Raw genomic sequence first — 25,749 nt, forward strand, 5'->3', positions numbered from 1 at the left:
CTTAAACCAATGTGAGAATGTGTATGCTGACAACTACCGGTACTCAAAAACTCACTTTGTAAATTTCCCAGATATCCCATTAAATTTAGTTACTAGAGGGACAGCACTGCAAAGCAGCCTTTTCCTCCATAGAAAATGCTGCTCTGCAGAGGTGCAGAGACATGGAGCGCAGTGCAACTTCTTTGCAGATTTGTCCTAATTCTGAACCTCATTAATGGCCCTGGTTCAGCCCTTCTTTTTTATTCTATTTTTCATTTTAGGAAAAATTTTCCTACAGAAACATTTTATAGATATGCTGTATGTATATTTGAGTGATTCCAAAGTAAATATGTATTTTGTTGAAATATCTAAAATACTGAAAATGTTTCCAAACTATTGAACCTCTTCCTCTGTGAGATTTATCACCTGTATGTATCAGCGTTTTCAAATAAAGGCAGGATCACTCATTCTCCAGAGGCAGGTCTAATCTCGCCCAACAGGGCCGATCATTCCCAGGGGGCATTGCTGTGACAGATCCATTACCCAAGAGACACCACCACTGCACTAATAACTCTGCCCCCCATGTCTAGATGTAATCAAGTTCCTGCTAACGTCTAGCCATGGAAGAGGTTCATGCATGGTTCAGCATGCAATTCAATTCAATTCAGTTTATTTATATAGCGCCAAATTCACAACACATGTCATCTCAAGGCACTTTACAGTTCAACCAGATCATACAGTCAAATTGATACAAAGTTTTCTGTCTGAGGAAAACCAGTTGACATGTGTGTGGAAATCAATAGTCGGTCCCTTCTGAGGTTAACGAAGCCTGGATCTTAGAGATGGGTTCAAATGTCAGTTCTTTTTTTAGCAGCTTTACTAAAATCGGATTACTTAAAAAAGGTCAGCATAAGGAATTCCCTAATGAAAATATTTATTTGCAAAACTCTAACTTTTCTCATCAAAGTTATTTTTGACGTAATGATTCGTGATCACTACGGAAAATCTAGATGAAAAGTTCAAGAGATTTAAAAAGATGGCATAAACAGTATCCAGTTTCTGTAAGCAGGCTGTAACAGCTGGACAGGATGCATCTTAAATTTCATGCGCATGATATGATTCATTACTCAGGAACCAACCAAGAGGTGAATTATTTAACCAAACTCGGTGGACGGGATTCTGTCCTGCAGAATTGCCTCTGATAGTTCGTTGCATTGATAAGATTTAACTGTAAAAAATTCCCTGTTCAATTAAAAAAACAACAAAACAAAACAAAACAACTGTGCAAAGTGCTTTAAAACATGAGCTTTAAGAAACACTCCAATTCCATACCAATTAGATATTGGTCTGGACTTAACAACACTTCAAAGATATTTTTACTTTAATCTTTCCATTGTAGCTCGGACTGTACAGTATGTTAAGACTGTATGTGACCTATGCGTAACTGAAAGTCTTTCAACAGTCTCTAACTAATTTTTGTTTCTCTAATCGATCTTTTACATCCACAATAAAAACACAACCATCATTCCCTGATTACTGATCACTTTGTGATTCCACATCACACAAAGCAATCAATCAAGATCACCAGCCATGTAAGCTTTCCCCTCCTGCAGCTATACTTACTGGATTAAAGTGGCTTGACTTTCTCCACAGACTAAACAATATATAAAAAACTGTCTGGGTTTCATAATTTATCACAGTTGTTCCACAATCCTGCATTAGTTAGTTCATAATGCAAACAGTTTTATTATTACCTACTAAAGAGAATCAGGACCATAATATTATAGGACCAATTATAAAAGAAGAAATGCTGATTTTTTTATTTTTTAAATCACTGCTTCAAAGTTTGTAGGAATAGAGCTCTGAATTTGTTTTGGTTTTGTTTTTTTAGGGTAGTATATAGGGCCGGCACGGTATACGTATTCGTACCGAACCGTCACGGTACAAGGGTCACGATTCGACATGCGCATTATCATGCAGAATTGATCTAGATGCGGAACTGTTCTTTTGCACGAGTTTCCTTAAGGACCCATTTAACCACTACCACCTACTACCATTGGTCCATAGACAAAAAAACCTGTCTGGATTGGTCTAGACAGTAAACGCAACCTTAAATACAAACTGGACACTGTGGGAATGCATCGCTGTTGGATTGTGTTGTTGCAAGAGAGTGCTAACAATGGTGAGTGGCGAAGAATTAGAAGACCCACCATCATCATTCAAGTCAGTGGTGGAGGATAACTTCGGGTTCCCTGTGAGTTATAATAGCAATGGAGAGCGAGTGGTTGACAAAACAAAGACGCTCTGCCGTCGCTGTGGACACCTGTTCATTACGGGAGTGGGAACACTTAAAATATGTTGACACATCAAACGGCACTACCCAGATATCCTCATCACCGGCACGAGACGGAAGAAAAGTGTCCAATTACGTATCCCACATGCATTACAACAACCACTTGATACAAATACATGCAGAGCAAAACAGATAACCGAAGCAACTGGAATTTACATCGCATCTGCTATGCGAGCATATTCCACAGTAGAGGAGGCAGGATCGAGCTGCCTTTGAGGATAGCCTTTTGGTCATGTTTTTTTTTCTGCACTGTACCAAAAATGTACCGAACCGTAGGGTCCATACCGAGGTACGTACCGAACCGTGATTTCTTTTTTTACCGTTCCACCCATAGTGATAGTACAATAGCCCTACTACGATAATTGAATGTGTGAATTAGTGCTAAAACAATCTGATTAACCGATAACTGAAATAAACGTCAACTCATTTCGTAATCAATTGGAGTTTACAGACTCTAAAACATGGCTGCAACTGACAGAACAACCCACTTAGAGTAGTAATTATATCAAAATGGTAAAATATAAAAAAAAACCTATGAACATTTTGCATTTGTCCATTTATATGCTCCGTCCAGAACTCATCAAGTCGAATAGGTCTAGTTTAAACTGGCTTGAATTCTCTAAAAGATCTTTTCTAAGCAAAACTTATAGCAACTGTCTCCGTATAAGATTATTCATCGAAAAAATAATCAACAAATGAATCAATTAGCAAAATAATTGTTAGTCGTGCCCCTAGTGTTCATTCAACCAATCAGAGAAAAGAACTGTTCAAATCAAAATGTGATTGCCCTTGTAGAAGGAACAGTTTTGAAAATCAAACACTGTTTCAGTTATTCAGACATGAAAAATTATATAACCAGCATCTATGCTTCTTTAGACTTCTACATGTGTAGGATACTCTACCTTTACAACACAGTCATTGTTGGTGATCATTATGCCTCAGGAAAATGTTGTCACGATGACCTCAGCCTAACCAGCTATAAAAGTATTAAAAAGGCAAAGACAAAAGAAATAAACATGTGCAAGCATCCGCAAAACATATGCCGACTAACATATGCAGCGATTTTAGAAGTGAGTGCACGCTCACTATATATGGAAGCACCAACATACAGGCACACTCAGGTGCACAGTAGTGCAGCTTGTGGCTGAGATCCAAGAGGCATCCAGCATTAACCAGATCCTATACTGACAGCCAAGAAAAAAGGCTCACCTGATGGTAAACCACCTGCCATCTGGCTGCTAAATAACATTACTTGTCTGCTTTGGCCCACACAACAGACATGAGCTTAGACACACCCATAAACATACAAGTACATGCAGCAAGATGCATGCTTAGGATAGAAGGTGGGAATATGCCGCCTCTCTGGGTGGGTGATGTATTCTCGTCTTCAATGCTCAGCCATGCAAGACAAGGAGGGTTCAGTGCAAATGTGTATGCACACAGCTGAGTAAAGATCGGGCAAACATTTGATCTGCAGGTGACTCAAGATAACAAGCATTGGATCTCTTTACTTGCACGACCATCCTTACACAGTAAAACTTAGGACTGTAGCCTATATTAGGAGGAAACTGTTAATGGCACGAATAAACGTGAGCATTACAAGCATTTTAGACCTTAATTTTCACTTCATAAATAATAAATATTATTGAACTGCATGTTATTTTTCTTTCACAATCTAATAAAGCAAACACATAGCACTGCAGTGTGAACACAATGAAAAAGGAAGCAATCAAAGCATGATGATGGCACTTCTGATCTAATTTCTAGGTTGCCCTGAAACCCCTGTAAGGACCCCTTCTAATAGGCATTTGGTCTTGGAGCAATCTGAGAGGGATCAACTGTGTCTTTGCAGGGCTGCTGGTGCTGCTGGAGGAGACATGCCCAGGCTCTGATGTTGGGGGGGCGGGGAAATGGGCCACATTTTTTTCCCCTGTTGAGATGAAAACACAATTTGCTCGGCAACCGAGGCGACTCATTTGCATAAAGCAAGAATACAAGAAAAGAAAATTCCCACTTTCCTCTTGCTGACAGTAGGCTGCACTGAGACTTGAAGGATAATCCAAATTAGGTTTAAATAAGCGTCAGGCTGTCCGCTGTTGCGGGTGCAAAGACAGGTGGCTGTCAAATTACAATACTCTGTCTACTATATACACATTACAACATGCTCTAATATAACAGACCGACTCTGATTAATATGTGGATCACCATAATTAAATCCGATCCATGCTTTTTTGTCTTGATTAGAATCTGAACTTGGCTCAGCAGCAACAGACAATAGCTCCACAGTCCCGTTTCCCCCACAGCATCTGCAGCGCAGACACTTACCGCGCAGGGATGCAGCGATATTCCAGGAAAAAAAAGGGCGACTCCATGCAGGAAGGAGGAGAAGGAGTAACAAAAGGCAGCCCACCTCCACCTACTACTAGTCCTACTACTCCATGAGGTTCGGCAGAGCTGCCGCTCAGTCGGTTTGTGATGTGGATCACGCAGCGCGTGCGCCCATGAGGATGGATGCTGTGTTGTCTGAGGGACGGAAGGGGGCGGGGCCTAGTGGGCGGAGCCAGGCGGCTCCAGCGGAGCGTGGCTAATTCTATGAAGGGACCTTGTGTTACAAGCAAGCAGGCTGTCTGTCCCCATATATTCCCTGGCAGTCTGCCCCCTGGACACCCATAGTACTTGAAGGAAGCTCTCCGCGATTCTTTATGAGAGAAAAGGGGGAGTATGACTTTAAGAGCCCTTTTTACTATGCATGAAGCGTCACTGCTTCACAGGTGGGTGATTGGCTGAGGTGTGGCTGCCTCTGATGCTGATTGGGTAATTGAGAGTCACACATCATTTTTTTTTATACTTCTTATTAATAAATCTTTTTATTTTATGGCGTTCAGGAAGATGAGTACAAAAGATCAATATATATATGCTTATTTTATCTGAGTCTGGGGGCTTTCCTACGGAAGAGGATTGGTAGCCATGTCTACATTAAACTGAAATTATACTGAAAACTATATTAAACTGAAACAAAATTTAAATATCAGTTAACTTTTTTTTTTTTTCAGTGGCCCTAATCATCTTCTGTACTTTCCTGTGCCAGGTTCCTCTAACCAATGATACATTCTAAAGGGAAAGGGATAATAGGCCACTCATAAATACATGTTGACAAAGAAAAAGAAAGGACATATCAGGTAAAAATGACTAAGTTTAATATGGAAAGAAGACAAAGAGGAGTGATTGTAGAAACAAACACGTCCATAGCAGATGAAAAACTGCAAATCATTTTTAGCATCTGTTTCCACATGAGCACTCCTCGGGGTCAACTGGTGCCAGTGGCCCCATAGGCCTCCTCCTGGGCCCTTAACGGCTTCTGTACAAAAAAAAAAGAAATTGCAACGTTTTTAAATTTAAGTCATTTTTTTCTTAAATATATATATATTACCTTGATTTAAACAGACAGAAGACAATTTGAAGATGCAATACAATGATTTATGCATATAAAAGGGCCACATTCCTCCTTCCTTTGGTGGATCATCTTATTTAGCTGCTCAAATACTGGTTTAAAAAACATTTTTTTTAGATAATTTTTAGATACTTTTTTGCACTAATACTAAATCGGTTTCTTGTAATGATAATGACGACTGTAACTTCTACTTCTCTTTTTTTTTTTATTAATATATATATGTTTTTACAAATTACAGAAATGACTGAGTTGGGACTCACTTAATAAACTAAAATATCTGTTTATGCTCTTTTTTTGTGTGTTATCATTTTGTTTTTTACTGCTATGAAAAAGGTTAATTTAGTCTAGAATCACCACTGCTTTTCCCTTAACATGTCTATGGTCATTTAAATCTGTAAGATACAGATCAAGAATCTGTGCAATCAGCATGTTTTTAAACACCATTGGGCCTTATGGAGCAACAAAGATCATAACAACAGCTACAGTAGAAGGATCTGTGGGAGCCTCTCTGCACCTCAATAACCTGAAGCTGATTGATTGCTGAATATTTAAGTAATTATATCTTGGGGCATCACTATTTAATAGCTTTAAAATATTAGCCTTTAGAAAATATGTATTGTAATTATAATTATGTATAGGTAATTTGTGTGGATATCTAGTGGGTAGAAAAAGGAACCCGAAAGGTCTCATATTTATGTTAGACATATTAGCAGGATTCTGCCAAAATCTGATTGTAACAGGTCAGTGTGACAGAAAAACAAAAAAAAAATCATTATTAATTTTAATACGGAAACAAAGTACTAAAACTGCAAATAAAAGTAATGTTTGTGGTTACTGTTGTATTATTTTAATAGCAATTCAGTTAAGAAGATATTTAATGTGTTTATTTGCATTTTGAATGTCTAGTGATACATTTAAGTGATTAATTCTGTAATTATATACTTTTTTTAAAGGTATAGTGAAGGATTTTCTTTTTCTGGTTGGATCATCTAAATAAGTGGTCCTCCTAATTGTCAATCATTCTAGTGATATGTTTACGTAAGGCCTTCCTGCATGCTCATCCCCAATTAGCTATCTTTTTCTGTGCATGTACACTTTCAGACATATATCTGTGGTGAGCTACTGTTTCATTGAAGCTCTCCTTTCTCACCGTGTTTCTTTAAAAATGGCAGAGGGTCATAAGAGAAAAACTGTCTACAAAGTGAATGAGAAGAAAAGACAGGCCTCAGAAGAGGCAGATATATCCTGAAATGCTTTGAGCGGAAAGCTCTCCTCGCAAAGCATTATGGGATTTGGTGTCACAGCTGCCTGTTATCACCATAGGCTGTCAACAAAGATGGCACAGGCACTGCATGGTTACGTGACCAATGGGGAGCAAAAAGCAACTGACCAAATGCTAACTGAGATTGCTATTTGTCCACTATTTAGTCCCCACTCCATAGAGTGATTGAGGTATTTAGGGGTTAGGGTCAACGTTCGGACACAGTAAGCTTGTTTAAGCTATGAGAACAGCAACTTTTAAACAGAGAGTGCACCATGAGAAATGAGCTTTTGCATGCTCTCACACACATTTAATGGACGTTCCGTTTGGGAGTGGGTCCATGGTTGTGTATGTGCATTTTTTTAAAGTGGAGAGAGCGGGTCTTTTCAAAAATAAGTGAAAATCCTCCACTATACCCCTAAGCTTTGTTCCTGAAGAAATTAGGTCAGTGGGCGCGGCTAATCATGCTATGGTTAAATCTGAGCCGCAGTGACAGTTTTAATTATCACATCTACCATAGCACAGAAACTCTATGTTAAATAACTATTATAATTATAATAATGATCAATATGATTTTAATTATTCTGCATTAAAGATTTTAATTTAACATAGTTAATCACGTTTTTTCGTAAATTACTTAGATAACTTAAACTTTAAATGGATTAACTGTACTTCTGTAATTAATTTTTTTTACCAGGTTTATAAAATCATCACACATATTAATATGTATTGTGTTTTAATAATGTCCTTTGGCTGCTTTGGCCCTCCATGCTTATGAAAGTTTGAGAGTAAAGACGAGCTGCCACTTGGCTTTTTTTATGTCATCCTCAAAAACACTTAAGTCAGTTCACAGTTTCAAACTGCATGCCAAGCATTTCAGTAGCTGTAGGATTTCCAGATTTCTTCAGAGGCAGGGTGACCTTATATAAAAGAGATGAGCTCCTGCTCAACATAGACTGCTAAAATGAAGTTTTTTCTTCTGTTCTATGCTCTAAACATCCATTTTAAGCAGGGTGGATTAATGGATAGGCCCTTTCAAAAGATAAACTTCTTCTGTTCATAATTTTTTTTTTATTACCACACTAAGAAAGGCACATATTTTTGCATCAAAGATGCTTACTTGCTGAAAAATGTTCACATACACTGAAGGGATTCTAGTAAATGAGCTAAAAGGCCAGAGAAGGGATTGTGCATGGAGTTAATAATGGCCCCATGAGGGCCATGCTACAGATTCAAAATCATTATCCTGTATTACATATTAGTTTTTTTTTAGAATAAAACCTTTTTTATTGCAAAAAAGAAGAGAGTCAACAGCAAAAATGCAAGTGAATATCTACTGTCACCACATGCTCATCCAGGAGGAACATCTGCTAAGTCAACGACTCAATGCAATCAGCTTGTTTTCTTTCAATGGAAGACTTTTTTTTTATTTTAGAAATAATAATAATTTGTTTAAACTGATTTATTTCCAATCAACTGAAAAAAAGAAACCTCTCATTTACAACTGGTTATCCAAAACTTTCCCCCTGACACTACCTTATAAAAAAATAAAACCTTTCTAAACTATTCACCTCTGTTACAGTGCATAGCTATTTTTAAAGTTGTTCTGAACTTTTCAACCTCCTTGTAGCATCAGCACTGTTAATGCACTGCTGACAAAACTGGGACAGACACACGGAAGTGAAATCCATCTATCACTGCTATGAGAAATTACAAAAGAAACACTGGTTTGTTCAGTGATCTAGATTCAGAGAGTACGCTACATTACACTCCATGCTGTGACTCACCCTCCACCTACCATGAGCTCTTAGGTCCCTCTGTTTTTCTTTAAGCCTTGGTCCTCAGTCTCAATAGACCATGGATAAAAAAATTAATAAATAAAAACCCAACACAAAACAACTTGAAAACCATATACAGGTGCTGGTCATAAAATTAGAATATCATGAAAAAGTAGATTGATTTCAGTAATTCCATTTAAAAAGTGAAACTTGTATATTATATTCATACATTACATACAAACTCATATATTTCAGATGTTTATTTTGTTTAATTTTGATGATTACAAATGACAACAAATGAAAATCTCAAATTCATCATATCAGAAAATTAGAATATTACTGAAGACCAATAAAAACAAAGGATTTATAGAAATGTTGGCCAACTGAAAAGTATGAACATGAAAAGTATGAGCATGTACAGCACTCAGTATTTAGTTGGGCCTCCTTTGGCCTGTATTACTGCAGCAATGCGGCGTGGCATGGAGTCGATCAGTCTGTGGCACTGCTCAGGTGTTATGATAGCCCAGGTTGCTCTAATAGTGGCTTTTAGCTCTTCTGAATTGTTGGGTCTGGTGTATTGCATCTTCTTCTTCACAATACCCCATAGATTTTCTATGGGGTTAAGGTCAGGAGAGTTTGCTGGCCAATTAAGAACAGGGATACCATGGTCCTTCAACCAGGTACTGGTAGCTTTGGCACTGTGTGCAGGTGCCAAGTCCTGTTGGAAAATGAAATCTGCATCTCCAAAAAGTTGGTCAGCTGCAGGAAGCATGAAGTGCTCTAAAACTTCCTGGTATGTGGCTGCGTTGACCCTGGACCTCAGAAAACACAATGGACCAACACCAGCAGATGACATGGCACCCCAAACCATCACTGACTGTGGAAACTTTACACTGGACTTCAAGCAACGTGGATGAAGTGCCTCTCTTCTTTTCCTCCAGACTCTGGGACCTTGATTTCCAAAGGAAATGCAAAATTTACTTTCATCAGAGAACATGACTTTGGACCACTCACCAGCAGTCCAGTCCTGTTTCTCTTTAGCCCAGCCAAGACGCTTCTGACGCTGTCTGTGGTTCAAGAGTGGCTTGACACAAGGAATGCGACAGCAGAAACCCATGTCTTTCATACGTCTGTGTGTGGTGGTTCTTGAAGCACTCACTCCAGCTGCAGTCCACTCTTTGTGAATCTCCCCCACATTTTTGAATGGGTTTTGTTTCACAATCCTCTCCAGGGTGCGGTTATCTCTCTTGCTTGTACACTTTTTTCGACCACATCTTTTCCTTCCCTTCGCCTCTCTATTAATGTGCTTGGACACTGAGCTCTGTGAACAGCCAGCCTCTTTAGCGATGACCTTTTGTGTCTTGCCCTCCTTGTGCAAGGTGTCGATGGTCGTCTTTTGGACAACTGTCAAGTCAGCAGTCTTCCCCATGATTGTGTAGCCTATAGAACTAGACTGAAAGACCATTTAAAGGCTTTTGCAGGTGGTTTGAGTTAATTAGCTGATTAGAGTGTGGCACCAGGGGCCATCAATTTTGAACCTTTTCACAATATTCTAATTTTCTGATATGATGAATTTGAGATTTTCATTTGTTGTCATTTGTAATCATCAAAATTAAACAAAATAAACATCTGAAATATATGAGTTTGTATGTAATGTATGAATATAATATACAAGTTTCACTTTTTAAATGGAATTACTGAAATCAATCTACTTTTTCATGATATTCTAATTTTATGACCAGCACCTGTAATTTGTGATAAGCATTTTCAATATACAGGGTATATGGATATACAATCCTGTGCAAAAATAATAAGACAACCTGTAAAAGTCTGTTATCCTAACATATTTAACAATAATATATCATATCTATCTTTTCATACCTAAACCAATCTCAAAAGAGTTCAGGATCACTATATTACTATTATAATATTACTGCCTGGGGGAAAAAAGTGTAGAAGAAACATGCACAGTCATCCAAGCAGGTTCACCATTAAGGAAGACTGCAGGATGCTGGGAGCTATGAATTTTTTTGCAACCATTTTAGTGGAGGGACAAATAAAAGTTAGCATTGTGAGTGTTAAATACATTCACAAGTTTGACTTGCCTACTGAAAATACCATCAAGGATGGTAGACATTTTGGCTGCAATATCCCAGACTTATGAATAATTTCCCAAAATTATAATCTTCCTTAAAAGAGCTAAACAAATTACTGCTGCTTTAATAAAGTTGACCTGTGATTTAAGGTTGATATGGAGTGAAAATGAATAACTAAAGAATCATAATGCATTTTGGCTTTAATTCCCCACCTCATCATCATCATCATCAGGAGGTTCCACCATCTTCAAAAGGTGTTTTATAGGTCAGAGTTTGTGTGGGTGACTGAAGCCAGTTTAGGATCCCAGTTTTGTGTGTCTCACTTGATAAGTGATTAGTCTTACCTGATCCTTGTTCAATTTATCAGCTCCCTAGAGATTAGAAGCCTTCCCCTACCATATCATCATATCTTTCAAATGTCATCCATGTCTTTTGTTTAAGGAGTAAATTAGGGAATGTTTGTTATTAGTCCTAAGTCGCTTCCACTTTTAAAAGATACATAAAACACTAAACAATGTGTATCGGCAAATCAATTTTAAAACAACCAGAACCTTGAAAACAAACAAAAATTGAAATAGAGCCAGCTGGGAAAAAATATTGATGGTTCCATATTATGCTAAATATGTCATGTGAAGTATATGTCATATGTCTCACTGTTTTTCTCCACCTCTTAGCTAATGTGTGCTCAAAATGGTCTGTTTGAAAAGCATTGCCCTAAAGATGTCATTAGGGGAACTAAGCTGCCCACAGCGGTCTGTATCAGACCATGAGTCAAGACAAGGCATTCATTTCATGTATTATTCTTTGCTCCTAGGCTGTCTTTATGGACTCTGACTGGTTGTCATGGTTGCATGTTGTTTGGGTGCAGCCTTCGGGAGGACAGGCCTGGGAAAGCCAAAACAGCTTGTCCAGAGGAGGGCTGAATTAGGGGATTTTTGGCAAAGGCTGTCTGCCTAGTCTGAGAGGAATTTTCGCACACAAATAAAAAATACATGTTCTGGGTGCTTCAGTGTTAATGTTTTTATTTTCAAATTTGGCATAATATGGGACCTTTAAGGACTGTGAACATTTTACAGATGTGGAATTTCAGATTAGCCAGAAGAAAAATTCTAAATGTCTAAAAACTCAGCAGAGACAGAATATCTGCATTTAATTTAATTATAATAAATTATAATCTTGTGTTCATTTGTCATCTGTTTGCTGTCTCCCTCTCTCTCTCTCACTCATTCACTCACTCACTCACTCACATACACATGTTCACTCACTCTCATACACTAATACTCACTATCTCACTCACCCAACCAGTCATACTCACTAATACTCACTTTCACTCACTCACTCACTCATACTCACTATCTCACTCACTCACTCACTCACTCACTCATACTCACTATCTCACTCACTCACTCACTCACTCACTCATAACATTACTTACTCACTCACTTATTCACTCAATCACTCACTCACTCATTCACTCACTCATATTCCCTTGCTCACTCACTCACTCACTCACTCAATCAATCAATCAATCAATCACTCACTCATAACATTACTTACTCACTCACTTATTCACTCAATCACTCACTCACTCATTCACTCACTCATATTCTCTTGCTCACTCACTCACTCACTCACTCACTCATAACATTACTTACTCACTCACTTATTCACTCACTCATTCACTCACTCATACTCCCTTGCTCTCTCACTCACTCACTCACTCAATCAATCAATCAATCAATCAATCAATCAATCAATCAATCAATCAATCAATCAATCAATCAATCAATCAATCACTCATTCACTCAATCACTCACTCACTCATTCACTCACTCATATTCCCTTGCTCACTCACTCACTCACTCATACTCACTCACTAACTTACTCATTTATTAACATTCACTCATTATCTCTCCCCATCACTCACTCATGCAGTCACACTCATTCACGCATACAATCTCAGTCAGTAAATCAATAATGCAATCCTTTAGGAAAGTTGGAACACCACATTCAGATATATATATCTGTGTTGTAAATGGTAATGTTGGTGTTTTTAGTTTTTTCAACATAAAAAAGACAAAATAAAGCATGAAACCATTTGTCATCTCTATTTTCCCTTTCTAAAGGCATACATTTAGAATTACATTAATGTTTAACCTTCTTAAAAAACAAAAAAACAGGAAAAGAAAAAAAAACATCTACCTCCTTTCCCATTACAAGCAAACCTCTTGGTTTAATGATAATACATATAAAATGTTAATGTGATCCTTAGATTTTAACAAACTATGATGCGGGTTAATTTCAAAGAAATGTCATGCTTTATTTTACTTTGCAGACCATAGCTGACTTAGAACAGGTGCAGAGGTGCTACTTCCTGACCTACTTGGGTAGAAAAAAGGGTCAGTGCAATTTTCCTGGATGTTGAGGTGTGGCGAAGGAGTTCTACATGTAGAAAGTCACCTAGATGATATTCACTAATCACAAAATCTGCCTCAATGAGCTTTAAAAGCATTAAGTGTTAAAATAAAAAAAAATGGCAACACTCAAAAGGAAGCACTAGATATTGACAGATCACAAACATTTTAAAAAGATATATTTCATATGTGACACTATGTGTTTTATTAGTGGTTTCCATTTATATTTTGGTTATGTTCTGGGGCTGGGACTGGTGGATCTGAGCTAGTGTGAGAAGACAAAAATAACATATACTGTATATGCTGGAACTTTCCAAGGATATGTGTCCCAATACCAAAAATGTATTGAATCCAAATGCAGGCAAGATGAGGGTACAGGTGAATCGCAAAATGAAGCTATGAGCCAAAGAGAAAATTACTGATGCTCCACCAAGCAGCCAATCAGCTCTTCAGGAAGCAATGATGTACCCTTTCATTAAAGACTCCATTTAATTCAGAGTGCAAATAGAACTTAGACAAAACCTCATAATAGAAAAAATTGAACAGATTCATGATTAGTCAAAGCTGAATTGAGTTAGCAAGTTGATAACTAGCTTTGTGGTACCACTGATCCTGATTGGCATTGTTGCAATTGGTCACACTCTATTTTCCTAATTTTGTAGCTGTCAAACCAAAAATAGCAAATATGTCCTTTTTTTAAAAAACCCACAGAAAATGTCTGCTGTTGATGTTTTAATGTTACCTCATTCTAACTTATCACACTTTAAAATAGCAATCACTAAAACATTTTTTCTTTTATGGTCAATATCTTGCAGTTATATTAGCTGAAAAGCAGAAAGGCGCTGAAATGTGACCCATCATCAAGTCCCGCCTCCCAAGTTTTGATTGTCCCGGCCAGATTTGGCCAAAGTCAGTTTACTGACTGACTGACTGACTGACTGACTGCGCAAATGGAGTGACAGAAGAGCCACAGGGGAATGTTAACTAAGGAGAAGTGTAAACTATCGTTGAAGAAAGCAAGAAATAAACTTCCTTTTCAGCTCACTAGTGTGCAATAATTTCCTTAAGAAATATCCTCACAACTAAGGTAAAAGAAAATATTTAAAGGGTGGTTTGCAATTGTAATATATGCACAAATACACACTGTTAGTTAAGATAATCTGTGCTGCAGTGTTTCCAGTATTAGCCACTCACATAACATGCATGCAGTGCTATTTTATTTTTTTTATTTAAATTCTTTTTCTTGTTTATTTGAAAGAGGACAGTGTACATTAATCAACATTAAAACGATGTAAATATACCCGAGTTAGCTAAAGAGTGCTAATTTTAGTGCTAGTCCCCCAGCCAGATATTAAAAAGGCAACCTGAAAAATAAACACAAGTATAAAATCACAAGATAAAATTACAATAACAATTACATAAAAAACATTATTGTTATGGTTTTTAAATCTAATGAAATTATTTAGAATTCTGATGCAAACACTTTAACTCTAGTTCTTTATAATCTTTACAGTATTTTAAAATCTGTGATAAATGGCCTTATATTGAGGCTCTGCTCTTCAGCACATTTTGTGAGACTAATGGTGGTAACACTCCAGATTTGCCTCTTCAACAGTTTGCCAACTGCCATGACTTCTCCCTGCAGCACTCGGTTAAGTGTCTCAGTAGGCTTCAAAAGAGTCCAGCTATTTTCTGCTCATTCTACATGGTAAAATCTCAATAAGAGGCTCCTTCAACATAACAGTACTTATTGAGTCAGCTGGGTTACAGTGTCTGCATTTTGCATGTGTGTGTACGAGTGTGTAAGTTTCAGCGGGGCATATTATTAAAGACGCTTATTGATCACAGGGTGTTTAGTTTCTCCGTGACTCCCAAGCGATGGGCTCGTTTCCTTGGAAACGTAACAAGAGCTATGGCCTTGGTTGCAATCGATGTAAGAGAGAGAGAGAGAGAGACTGCTAGATGCACATGGGAAGAAGACAGACAATGAAAAGGTTTTCAGAGTGTGTTTTGGCGTCTGTTTCCACAGAAACCCAGTGATGTATGGACGAGGGGTACCCTTTTATAATCTGGATATTATCCTGATATATTGGACTTCAACTTCCTTACCTTTTTATTTTGTCTATCTAAATAGAACAGTTCACATTATTCAAGATTAGAAGGCTACTTCAATCTGAGATGGTAACGTTCATACAGTAGAAATTTAGGATTTTCATCTGCAGCTATTCAATTATAAAACTGATAAACCATTTACAAATATATATATATATATTACTTGATATCTGAATAATTGACACAGAAATAAAAAACAAAAGATTAGAACTAAACAAAAATGTGTTTTTTTATTTAACAGCTCAGTTTTCTATTAAGAACGCAGTAGTAAATTCCAGCTTGTAACTGATAAACTAAAATGTATTTATAATTTCTAATACTGCGTTTAAAATGTGATTATATTGCCATAGAACTTGCTAAGTTATTCCACTTCACTGGAGCTCTTTCACATTTTTGCTTTTTTTCCTCTAAGCTTTGTGTTTGAGCTTAATTGATTCTGAGATGATCGTCAGACACTTGCTGCTCTGTGACCTCGAAAAATAAACCCTTACCAGCTGTTTCATCTTTGTTCGTTCTTTCTTATTTTCACCAACTATTTACTACTTGTTATAAAATTCCTCTTTATTCTGATATCCTATTCCTCCTTCTCTTGCATTACTATTTCTTCCTCAGATGCATGGTGAAATATAAAGTGTAAACCATCAGCTGGGCTATGTTCGAAAGATTATATAATATTAATTAAATTTCTCTAGGTTCTTTAGCTTACATAAAAACTCACATAGGCTACATCTTTTGGCAAATTCCTACAAGCGTCTTTGTCGGGGAAAAAAAGCAGAATCATGCGAGATCCTTAAATGTTTTTGAAGTTTTTAGATAACACAAACGTTGCAGTCAGTGGTAAGGTCAGTTAAAGCATGCAGCTCACTGAGGGATGACCCTGGTTTCCCAACTAGAGAAGCGACCACATATTTCAGATCTCCAGAGAACACAAGCCTGGGATTTCAAGGGCAGCAACCAGTTTTCCCAGCAGCTTTGTGCTGAAGTCCATACTCTCATGAACATTAGGAGCTTTGCATTCTTTCTGAACATGACCTCTATATTTAGAAAGGTGGGTCTGATAGCTGCAGGAAAGCTACACATTTAGGGAGTTTTTGTCTTGCTGAATAGATGCTCTTAAACTGGAAGGGTCCCCAGTGCATAAGAAAGAACCTTTGCACTGATGTGGTGGTTTGTGTGTTTAATTGCATACATTTCCACTTTACATTATTGATCTATGCGACTCCTAATTATGATAGATTGTGAGAATTTTTTGTGAAATTTGCTGATAGCTCAGACACAGGGACAAATGCATAAAAGAATAACACAAGCCTATACCAGGAGGGATTCACACTCATCTGATACTATAAATATCGTAGCTCAGTTGGTTGTCTTGGCAACCAACAAACTGATGCCAGAGTTGCAATGCTCAGTTGCTTAAGATACAAAACAGAAAAAGAAAAAAAAACTCAATGTCAGGATAAGCAGTAAGAATAAAAAGCTGTGGCGAAAGTTAAAAAATTCAAAAACTATAATCCAAGAGGGAATAAAAAAAGAGACTCTAGGAAGGCTTTAGAGAGGACAAGAAGGACGAGAGAAGATCAACACTGGTAATGAAATGAAAATAAATAAATGCTAAGAAAATATTTGAAGAAAAGAAAGGCATGGAAAATAGGACTTAATGTAGAATGTAGGTAATATATGGGGGTGGGGGAGAGATGAGAAATATATTTGTAAATATTAACGCTCTATATGCTACGTTTAATAACTTAACATATGTTCTAGTGCACTTTGGATTCCTGCACATGTTGAATTGTACATCTTGTACAAACAATTGTACATCTAATTGTTCATAATTGTAACATGACTAAGACTGAGTGATCAAAGTCTGACCAACAAGCCTTTACTGTTAAACAAACTGTTACACAGTTTTCTAAGTTAGTGGCCTTACAAGCAATATATTTATGGCTCAAATGGAAAAGAACAATTATGAAAGCTGTAATTGTTTTTGAAGCTAACTTTAATGCAGTCCATTTGACCCTATTATGAGTACTCTTCAAAAAAGGTGCATTTAACTGTGAGCAATCAGAGTGCTCCCATTAAAAACTCTATCTTGCTGCATGACTCAGTTTCATTGGTCTTCATTTTTTTAGCCTAAAATTGTCCTTTTAGCTCAGCTATGTAAGTTAGCTATGGTGGTAGCTTTTCTTTTTTCGTAATATCATAATACAATATGAATAATAAAACAATGAAGATTTGTGTCACTTGGTATATGTATCTGTAATAAAAGATAAAAAAAACATGTAATACAACAAAACAAAATAATCTTTTGTTTTTATTTCAGTATGGTGATTTGCATCTATCTGCAATAAACAACACATTAAATAAATAGCTGAATTGTTATTGTAGGAGGTATTTATAAAAACAAAGGAATCTGTGTAGAATGTGTTGAAATTCCTAAATTCCAAAATGCAAAAAACTTTTAAGAGTATTGAAACTTTTGTGATGACACTGAGTCTACAGCCATGTTTAATAAATTTGAATATGTTCTAAGAAGGCTTGATTGTCAATTTAAACGAAGCTTTTAGAAATTACATTGAAGCTAATGCTAAACATAGTTTTTCATTAAAGCCTCATTTTAGTATTTTTTCATTGGTTCCGATGTCAAGAGCTAATTTTAGATGTTTTATTAGCTATTGGCAGAAAATCCTCATAATTAACAGTGTCATTAATGTATATAAATATTTTTTCTACTGAATGAACTGAGTCACAGAAATAAATAACATTTTCATTCATATTCTAATATGTTAAATATGGATGCATTTCAGGTGTGATCGGACTGTAGAGCTTTATCCATGACATTAGTGGTAAAGTTCATTTAATTGTTCAATTGGTTGTCACATTTTACTGTGATGTTTTGACATGGCACACTTAAAGAAGTTTGAATTCTAAATCAAGATTATTCCACACCGGTTTATACGGATATTTTTCACTAATGCCTCACAGTCCTTAATCAGAACCTTAACCAAACCCTTTTATCTGCTTATTATTTCCTACTACAGGCGTGAAAGCTACATTTTGATAAGAGGAGTGACAGCCTAGTGTTCAGGGCATAGAGCTTAGAATCAATGGCGTAACAACACAACATTAGGGCCGTAAGCAACAATATCTGAGTGGGCCCAGACGTTGCTGCTGATAACGTCCACCTCTCCCTCTTCGGTTCTTTGAAAGAACGTTTTTATTTTGGGAAGATTTTTCCGTTCTTCCAGCAGCTCTTCTTTGTTTTTTCTTTTCTGGAATCCGCTTAAGTACATCATTTTGGTATCCATTGTCGCTAACACATCGTATGTAACGGTTATGGTTTAATCTAAGCTCTGGATTACCCATAATTCAAAGTCGTAGAGTAAAAAATAAAATACTCAAATACATCTTTCTTTTAAGATCTTTATTGCAGTTTGAAACATATTAAATGAGTGTATTTTTTACCAACCGTCTACTGAACTATACACAGTTATTATCATATTAATTAAAAGTACCACTGTATGCTTTTCTATTGGTGTCATGTTATAAAGGCTCACCACCCTGGTGAAATCTGCCATGTGGTGGGGTACAAATACGGTCCGGTCAGTCAATCTAGTATCAAGTGGGGTTTAAGAGGAATTTTTCACACCATAACATCTGCAATGAGATGTCCTAGTCCACAATCGCATAGGGGGCTACCAGGTGTCAGTGACGGGGCCCCTAAGAGGTTGGGGGCCCCTAAGCAACTGCAGTCTCTGCTTACCATTAATTGTCGCCTTGCTTAGAATCCTGTGGTTCTGATTTCGAGCCCCACTCCCACAGACTGCCACTCTTGGTCCCTGAGTAAAGACCCTTAACCCCACACTGCTCCCCGGGTGCCGCACGATGGCAGCCCACTGCTTCCCAGGGGATGGATTAAATGAAGAAGTAAATTTCTCTAATGTGAGATCAATAAAGTTCAATTATTATAATGTGTTAACTGCTATTTTATAATCCTACATTAAAAATTTTCAGAAAGGCCTTTTTTTTAGACATGAGGATTTCACCTTATCTTCAGGTATCCTTTAACTATAAGATCAGATATAAGATGAATGGATGCTCCTCGTGGAAAAGTGTATCATCAGTATCAGCTGGGGAGTAATACATGCTGTTCCCTCATACTGAAGATGAAAAGAGCTGTCCCAGCAGTGTTATCTGATATTACTGGATACTATCTGTGCCCTTGGCAAATCTTAATTGAACCTCTTTGATGGAAGCACTAATTAAGAAACCAGAGAGAGATTGTTTTCAATCAAAACATGCTACCACAGTGAAGACATTTTTATTCCAGGGACACTCATGCATTGCAATTGGTTTGACTATAATAGAGTACAGTACTGAAGCTGGATTAGTCTGCCTAAGATCATAGTGTCTCCAACAAAGAATGAGTGGAAATTTTCCAGATACAAAATTAGAAAAAAAACCATCACAGCACATTTGAGAGACATTTAAAGCCCAAAATATCTTATTAAAGCCCAAGACACTGTTTGTATCACTCAAACCACCATAAAGGAGAGAAGCCTCTGCAGACCTCTAAGCCTACAGCTTTCAGACTCTCACAATGTCTGCCTGCTTTAATATGTGGGGAGAGACATTAATGCTGACATAAAGCTTTAACAGGATCACAGAGAAACGAAACGAGCATGGGTCACAGCTGGGAGAACAGAGCTTCCAGGGGGCAGGATTGATGCAGTAGAAGGGGCGGTAGGGGAGAAGGAGGTGATAAAATGAGTGAGAAGGTCAAAGAGGAGGGAGCAGCAGAAACAGGAGGCAGCTGAATTATGTTTGACTTCAAATAAGGCGAAATGTGTGAAGGAGAGATTCAGACAGGGATGACAGGGATGCAGGCTTAAAGAAGAAGAGAGACTGGGGTGTGAGTAGGATTAGTGAGGCAAAACAAAGGCCCTGCGCTGCAGAGCGAGCTGGAGCTGTTCATTTCCATTAGCCATGAATCATCTCGTTATTCTGTTTCTTTCCCCTTCTTTTTGCATTTTTCTGTTAATCTTTATTACACTAAGGAGAATAACTGCTCTCTTTGTTTTTAATGTATGTATATCACCTTTTGTCTGTGTTATCCAAAACATTTTACAACTTAATCTGTGCAGCTCTATAGTTACATCATCAGCTTATTTGGAAGCATCAGTCAATTCATAGGCATGATTAAAATAATAAGGTGTCATATCATTTTTATCCATAGTTTACTGGAATAATTATTCTTTAGAAAACTTTTACTTCTACTCCTTACATTCTTTTGCAATTATCTTTACTTTTTACTACTTACATTTCAAACATAGACTCATTAGTTTTGTTTACTTTAAGCTAATTTTCATTATGGCCTGTTGGTATTTAAAAAAATAAATAAAAAAATAATCAAAATATTTTGTTTCATCCAGACAATTATTATTTTTTTGTGATTGAACTCAGTGCTGCACCATTTTGTTTTTCACCTCATACCAAAAATAAATATATTTTTAAACTGAAAAAATTAAGTATAAGGAAGTCACCATCCAGAATATTAGAAAATGTTCCTTTAATAAGGTAGTGCAGTAACCAGTATAGTGTTTAATTAATCTTTTTTTTTCCTGCATTACTTTTACTTTTATTTGTTAAGTAATTTTACATTTTAATTTCACTTGAATAAAATACTTAAATTAATATTTTAACTTCTTCTAAAATGTTTTTAAACAGTAGGATTTATACTTCTACTTATGAACATTAATACTTTTGATACCTCTGGTTGTTTTCTAGACCTGTTCTATTACATAGATGAGCCAAACTATGCATGTGGCTCTGCTCGACACAAATGAAAGAAATACTTTGATGAATAGAAGTATTCTGGATACCATAGCCTGTTTGCATATTAAGGAAGTATTTTAGCCATTAATAGACACATCTAAAAAGTTTCACAAGATCAGCCCGAAAGGATTTGAGTTGGGATTCCCGTTCTAAATCATTACAAATGTAAGCTGTTGAAAAGCATCCCAATTACCCTGATTCATTGGAAACAGCTGCTTCATTCAACTCAACAGGTGAAAAACAGCCGCTTTCTGCAGCTTTTTAGTGGACAGTCATAGCTGAGATAAATGAGCTTAGTGAAGCTCTGCAGCTGTGCTCTGTGGCTGCTCACAAGTCAGGAAAAGGCTTTAAGGCTATTTATAAGTCCTTTAAAGTTGCAATCACTACAATCCAAAGTGTTATCAAAAAAGTACAAGACCTTCTGCACCATCGAAAACTCAGGGGAAGCTAAAAGTGAAATCTGTGCTGGTCAGGAAGGTTGTAAAAGAGGTGAAGAAGAATACAAAAATTACAACCAAGGCCATCCTTGTGAATGTTTGCAGCGTTCCTAGTAAGCAACCCAACAGTCACTGTACAATGCCTTTAACCCTAAGAACGATCATCCTGACTGTTAACAATGGTAAACCCACTGCTTTGGGAGTGTTTTTCACCAAATATAAGGAAACTTAAACATATTAAACAGCACGAAACAGCATGAAAAGCTGACATCATGGTTCTTAACGGGCAGAGAAAGTTGGCCTTGGGCCCCAGTGGACATTTCAACTGAACTATGACTCAAAACACACAGCGAAAATGGTGCAGGAATGGTTAGCAGGCAAAAGCATTGACGTTTCACAGTGAGATAGCTAGAGGACAATTTAAATCCAATTGAGAATATTTGGAGGGAGTTACTCCTTAAGGATAGAGGTCCTCCTTATCCTCCTCTATCCTTAAGGAGTTGAAAATTAATGCTATTAATGAATGGACAGAAATACCAGTGGAGACGAGAATATTTCTTCAGGTATTTTTCTATATTGTTTTTTATTAATTTTTAGTCCATTTGTGTATGTATTATATAACTGTTATAACTGTCTGATTCTTACTCAGCTAATCACAAAACAGCATCTCAGTGCACATTGGTATCTAGACAGAGTGCATGCAATTTATTGAAGTCCAACCTGAGCATCCGAATGAGTAGGAAACAAGATTTTATGAGGCTTTGAACTTGGCACAGTTGCTGGGGCCAGATAGGCTGGTCTAAGTATTTCAGATGATTCACAGAGTGTTTGATGCACAAACACTTGTTGCATGGATGAAAAAACCTTGTTGATGTCAGAACTCAGAAAAGCTCAGTGAGAGCCTTTCCTTTCATCTGAAAAGAAGGGATACCATTTAGGATTACCCAGAATGTGTAAAAAAAAAAATGCAAACATTATATAAAATGTAGCTTGAATGATAAATTCATTAATTTCAACATTTGTAAAGCAATCTTTTTAATTTAAAATATGTTTTTAATCCAAAAGAAAAATATCCAACAGCTTACATACTCAATATGAATAACTTTCTGACTGGTAAAAATATACATAAATACATACAGTATATATCATGGCACCTGTAAGTTTGTGTGCACATCTGGCAACTACTGAACACCCTGTCTTCGAAGTTATTGTGGCAGTAGCTTAAAAAAAACACAAACATAAGGACAACAGCAAGTTTGATTGAACTGTTATGGATTATCGACCGGATCAGAGAATAGCAAAGCAGAGCAAAAACCGCTCTGCTACTGATGGATCTTTTAAGTTTGAGGATGTCAGTCTATCCAAAGGTATGACGTGTCACTGTATCCAATCTCACATGCAAAGGAAATATATTTAATTTGCCTTTTAAGCCTTTTTAAAAATGTTTTTGAACAAAAGATGAAGAGGTTTTATACTCCAAGATGCTTCTCCAAATCATACTTAATGCATATCTCAATTGTGAAGAGCATCACATTGCTGGAGGTGAATTATTTGCCCTGAATGGGAACAGATGTTCAGTAAGAAGCAGAAACGCGGTAATGATGTCATCACAGGATGGGCCAAAGTGATCCCTGTGGCAACACTAATTAAGCTTTGCAGTTTTGAATATGAAAATCCACACATGCAAACACACATACACTCTCAGGCGCAATATTTAGAGCATATTCCAAAAATGAATATTTTATTTGAATTATATAATAGACCTAAATCCACAGTTGCACTGTATGCTTTAGACTAAGATCACAAGCTGTTTACATCTTTAGGCTGAGATACTATCATTTTAATCTAAGCTGTAAACCAACAGCTTGACGCAGATATTTTTCTCTTAAAAGAAAAATATGTATGTATGTATATATACAAATACAGCACCCTTATTTATTTCATATTTATTTCATGATTTTTATTTTTTTTTAATAAATATTAATAAATTATAATAATAAAAAAAAAATAATCATACAGTCCAGGATTTGTTTTTTTATTTTTTTTGGATTATGGCTCTTACAGAGCACATTCACCTTATATGCAAGTTCCGGCCCCCTCCATTATTTTTAACATTATTCAAGAGATCAAATATTTATTTTCTTCACTGTATATACTGTAGATGCAGGTACACCCCCTTAAATAAATGAATTGTTGTTAGTTTTTAAGAACTCATATTGCCCATTAGTGATTATTGTTACACAGTTTTTTGATGTATGTCTTGATGCTGAAATTTCTGATCTATACAATAGTAAAAGCAGGTTTGTGTGAGTCATACCTTAGGGACAAACTGTACTCAGCTATTGCAGAGCAGCGGGACCAAAGGTTGGTTCCGATCCTTGATTTTATACATAAATAGTATACAGTTCATATAGTAAACTATGGTCTGATATCCGAGGCTCCCAGACTGTACCTCCTCAACCTCTTCTCTAGGGGTAAGACTTATAGAGGAAGGAAATTATAGAGTAGAGAGGTTAAAAAGGAACAACAGGCTAGCTTTGAATTAATAACTATTTATAATTTAGCAGGTAAGAGATAAACAATAGTGACAAAAAGTCAAACCTTTAGCACAGCTTATCCAGCACAGCTTGTTTGAAACTAATTAGTTTAATGCTTTAATGTCTAAAATTCAAATTCCTGTAGCTTTAACAAACCCCACCGATCCTTATATTGGTTTATTTAGCCTTATTTAACCAGATAAATCATTTATTTTAGTATTTAAACACTTTAATTTTTACATTTTTTCTCATATTTTGAGGAAATTATTTTTCATGTCAGTTAGGTTTTTATTACAGTCAAGTCAAACTGTCAAAAACGTTAATTAGAAAGAAAATATATACAAAACATAATTGTTCTTGAGGTTTAAAGTAAAACATGTTTTTTTTTTTTTATTTAAATACAAACAGATACTTACTAACGAATTTGAGGGCAATTTTATACAGACCTAAAGCTTGACTTTCAGAAACCCTGAACTTCATGGCCTACAACATACCCCCCCACCCCCCCCGCTACCCCCCCCCCCCCACACACACACACACACACACACACAGACACATTCACATCTATCTACAAATTAATTCATTTTGCATTACAGACCCACAAAGGCAAGCGGGACTGCCTATTAATCGGATTTAATCATATTTGTTGGATAAAAAAGGCAGCCTTCTTTTCTATTCATTTCAAAGGGATGACGTATGACTCAGCTCACACAAATAAACACACACAAGGAGGAGGAAAGCAAACACATTAGGAATGGAGCCTGCCCAAGGCAGTGAGAGGTAACAATAAAATGTTACTTTAACCAAGCATCCAGATGTGATATATTTTGCAGAACTTTCACACACATCTTCACTTTATAAGAGTAAAATACCCACACAAAATAGGCTATTATTGCTCAAAAAGGTCATTTTTGCCCAATAACTGCAGCAAACAAATAGAATGCACAATCATTGCTCCATCTTTAATATTTAAAGGGTTCTCTTCCAATTCTTTGCTTGTGTTTCGTCACTACTCAGAGAGATACGGGTCAGTGGATACAGAGGAAGCACAAATAAAATGCACATCTAACAGCCACGCATTAAATATTGTAGGATTCATATGTTAAATTGTAAAGAGCAAACTATCCAGTTTGTATTACAATATGTGATGATGCATGCCCTCCCAGGAAAGGTCATTCATGATTGTTCCAGAGCCTGTCATCATAAACCAGAGGATTTATACGAACATAACATTTGATTGGAGCAGCTAGTGGTTGGTGCCCAGTTATACTTTACATATATTTAAGAGAAACTGCCTTCTTTTAAATCTTTTTACATGACTTAAATATGAGCGTGTTAAAATTTCCCACCCTTAAGTTGAGGGTCCAGATTTCATTTGTTGCCAGTGTACTGACGCAATCTGCTGCAAGAACCCAGATGGGAGACAACTCTTTTATTATCTTTATTTTTTTCACTTTAAAAATTTAATCTAAAAACAATGGTTTAAGATTTTTCCTAAA

The 25,749-nt window shown here is 36.6% G+C and overlaps 1 protein-coding gene across 2 annotated transcripts in view; it reads right to left on the bottom strand.

Annotated features, from left to right (window-relative positions):
• Positions 1–25,749, bottom strand: part of plppr1 (phospholipid phosphatase related 1) — a 100,676-nt gene that overhangs the window by 60,119 nt on the left and 14,808 nt on the right. Inside the window, exon 1 of one of the 2 annotated variants that reach the window (XM_038299012.1) lies at positions 4,658–4,969. The exons of the other annotated variant lie outside the window; for it this stretch is intronic. The gene's annotated coding sequence lies outside the window, so the exon portion shown is untranslated. Of the gene's footprint in view, positions 1–4,657; positions 4,970–25,749 lie in introns of those variants that run through there. 2 annotated transcript variants of the gene reach the window in all.

This window comes from Cyprinodon tularosa, unplaced genomic scaffold (assembly GCF_016077235.1).
Source record: "Cyprinodon tularosa strain WSP-4 unplaced genomic scaffold, ASM1607723v1 ctg418, whole genome shotgun sequence".
Taxonomy (NCBI): Eukaryota; Metazoa; Chordata; class Actinopteri; order Cyprinodontiformes; family Cyprinodontidae; genus Cyprinodon; species Cyprinodon tularosa.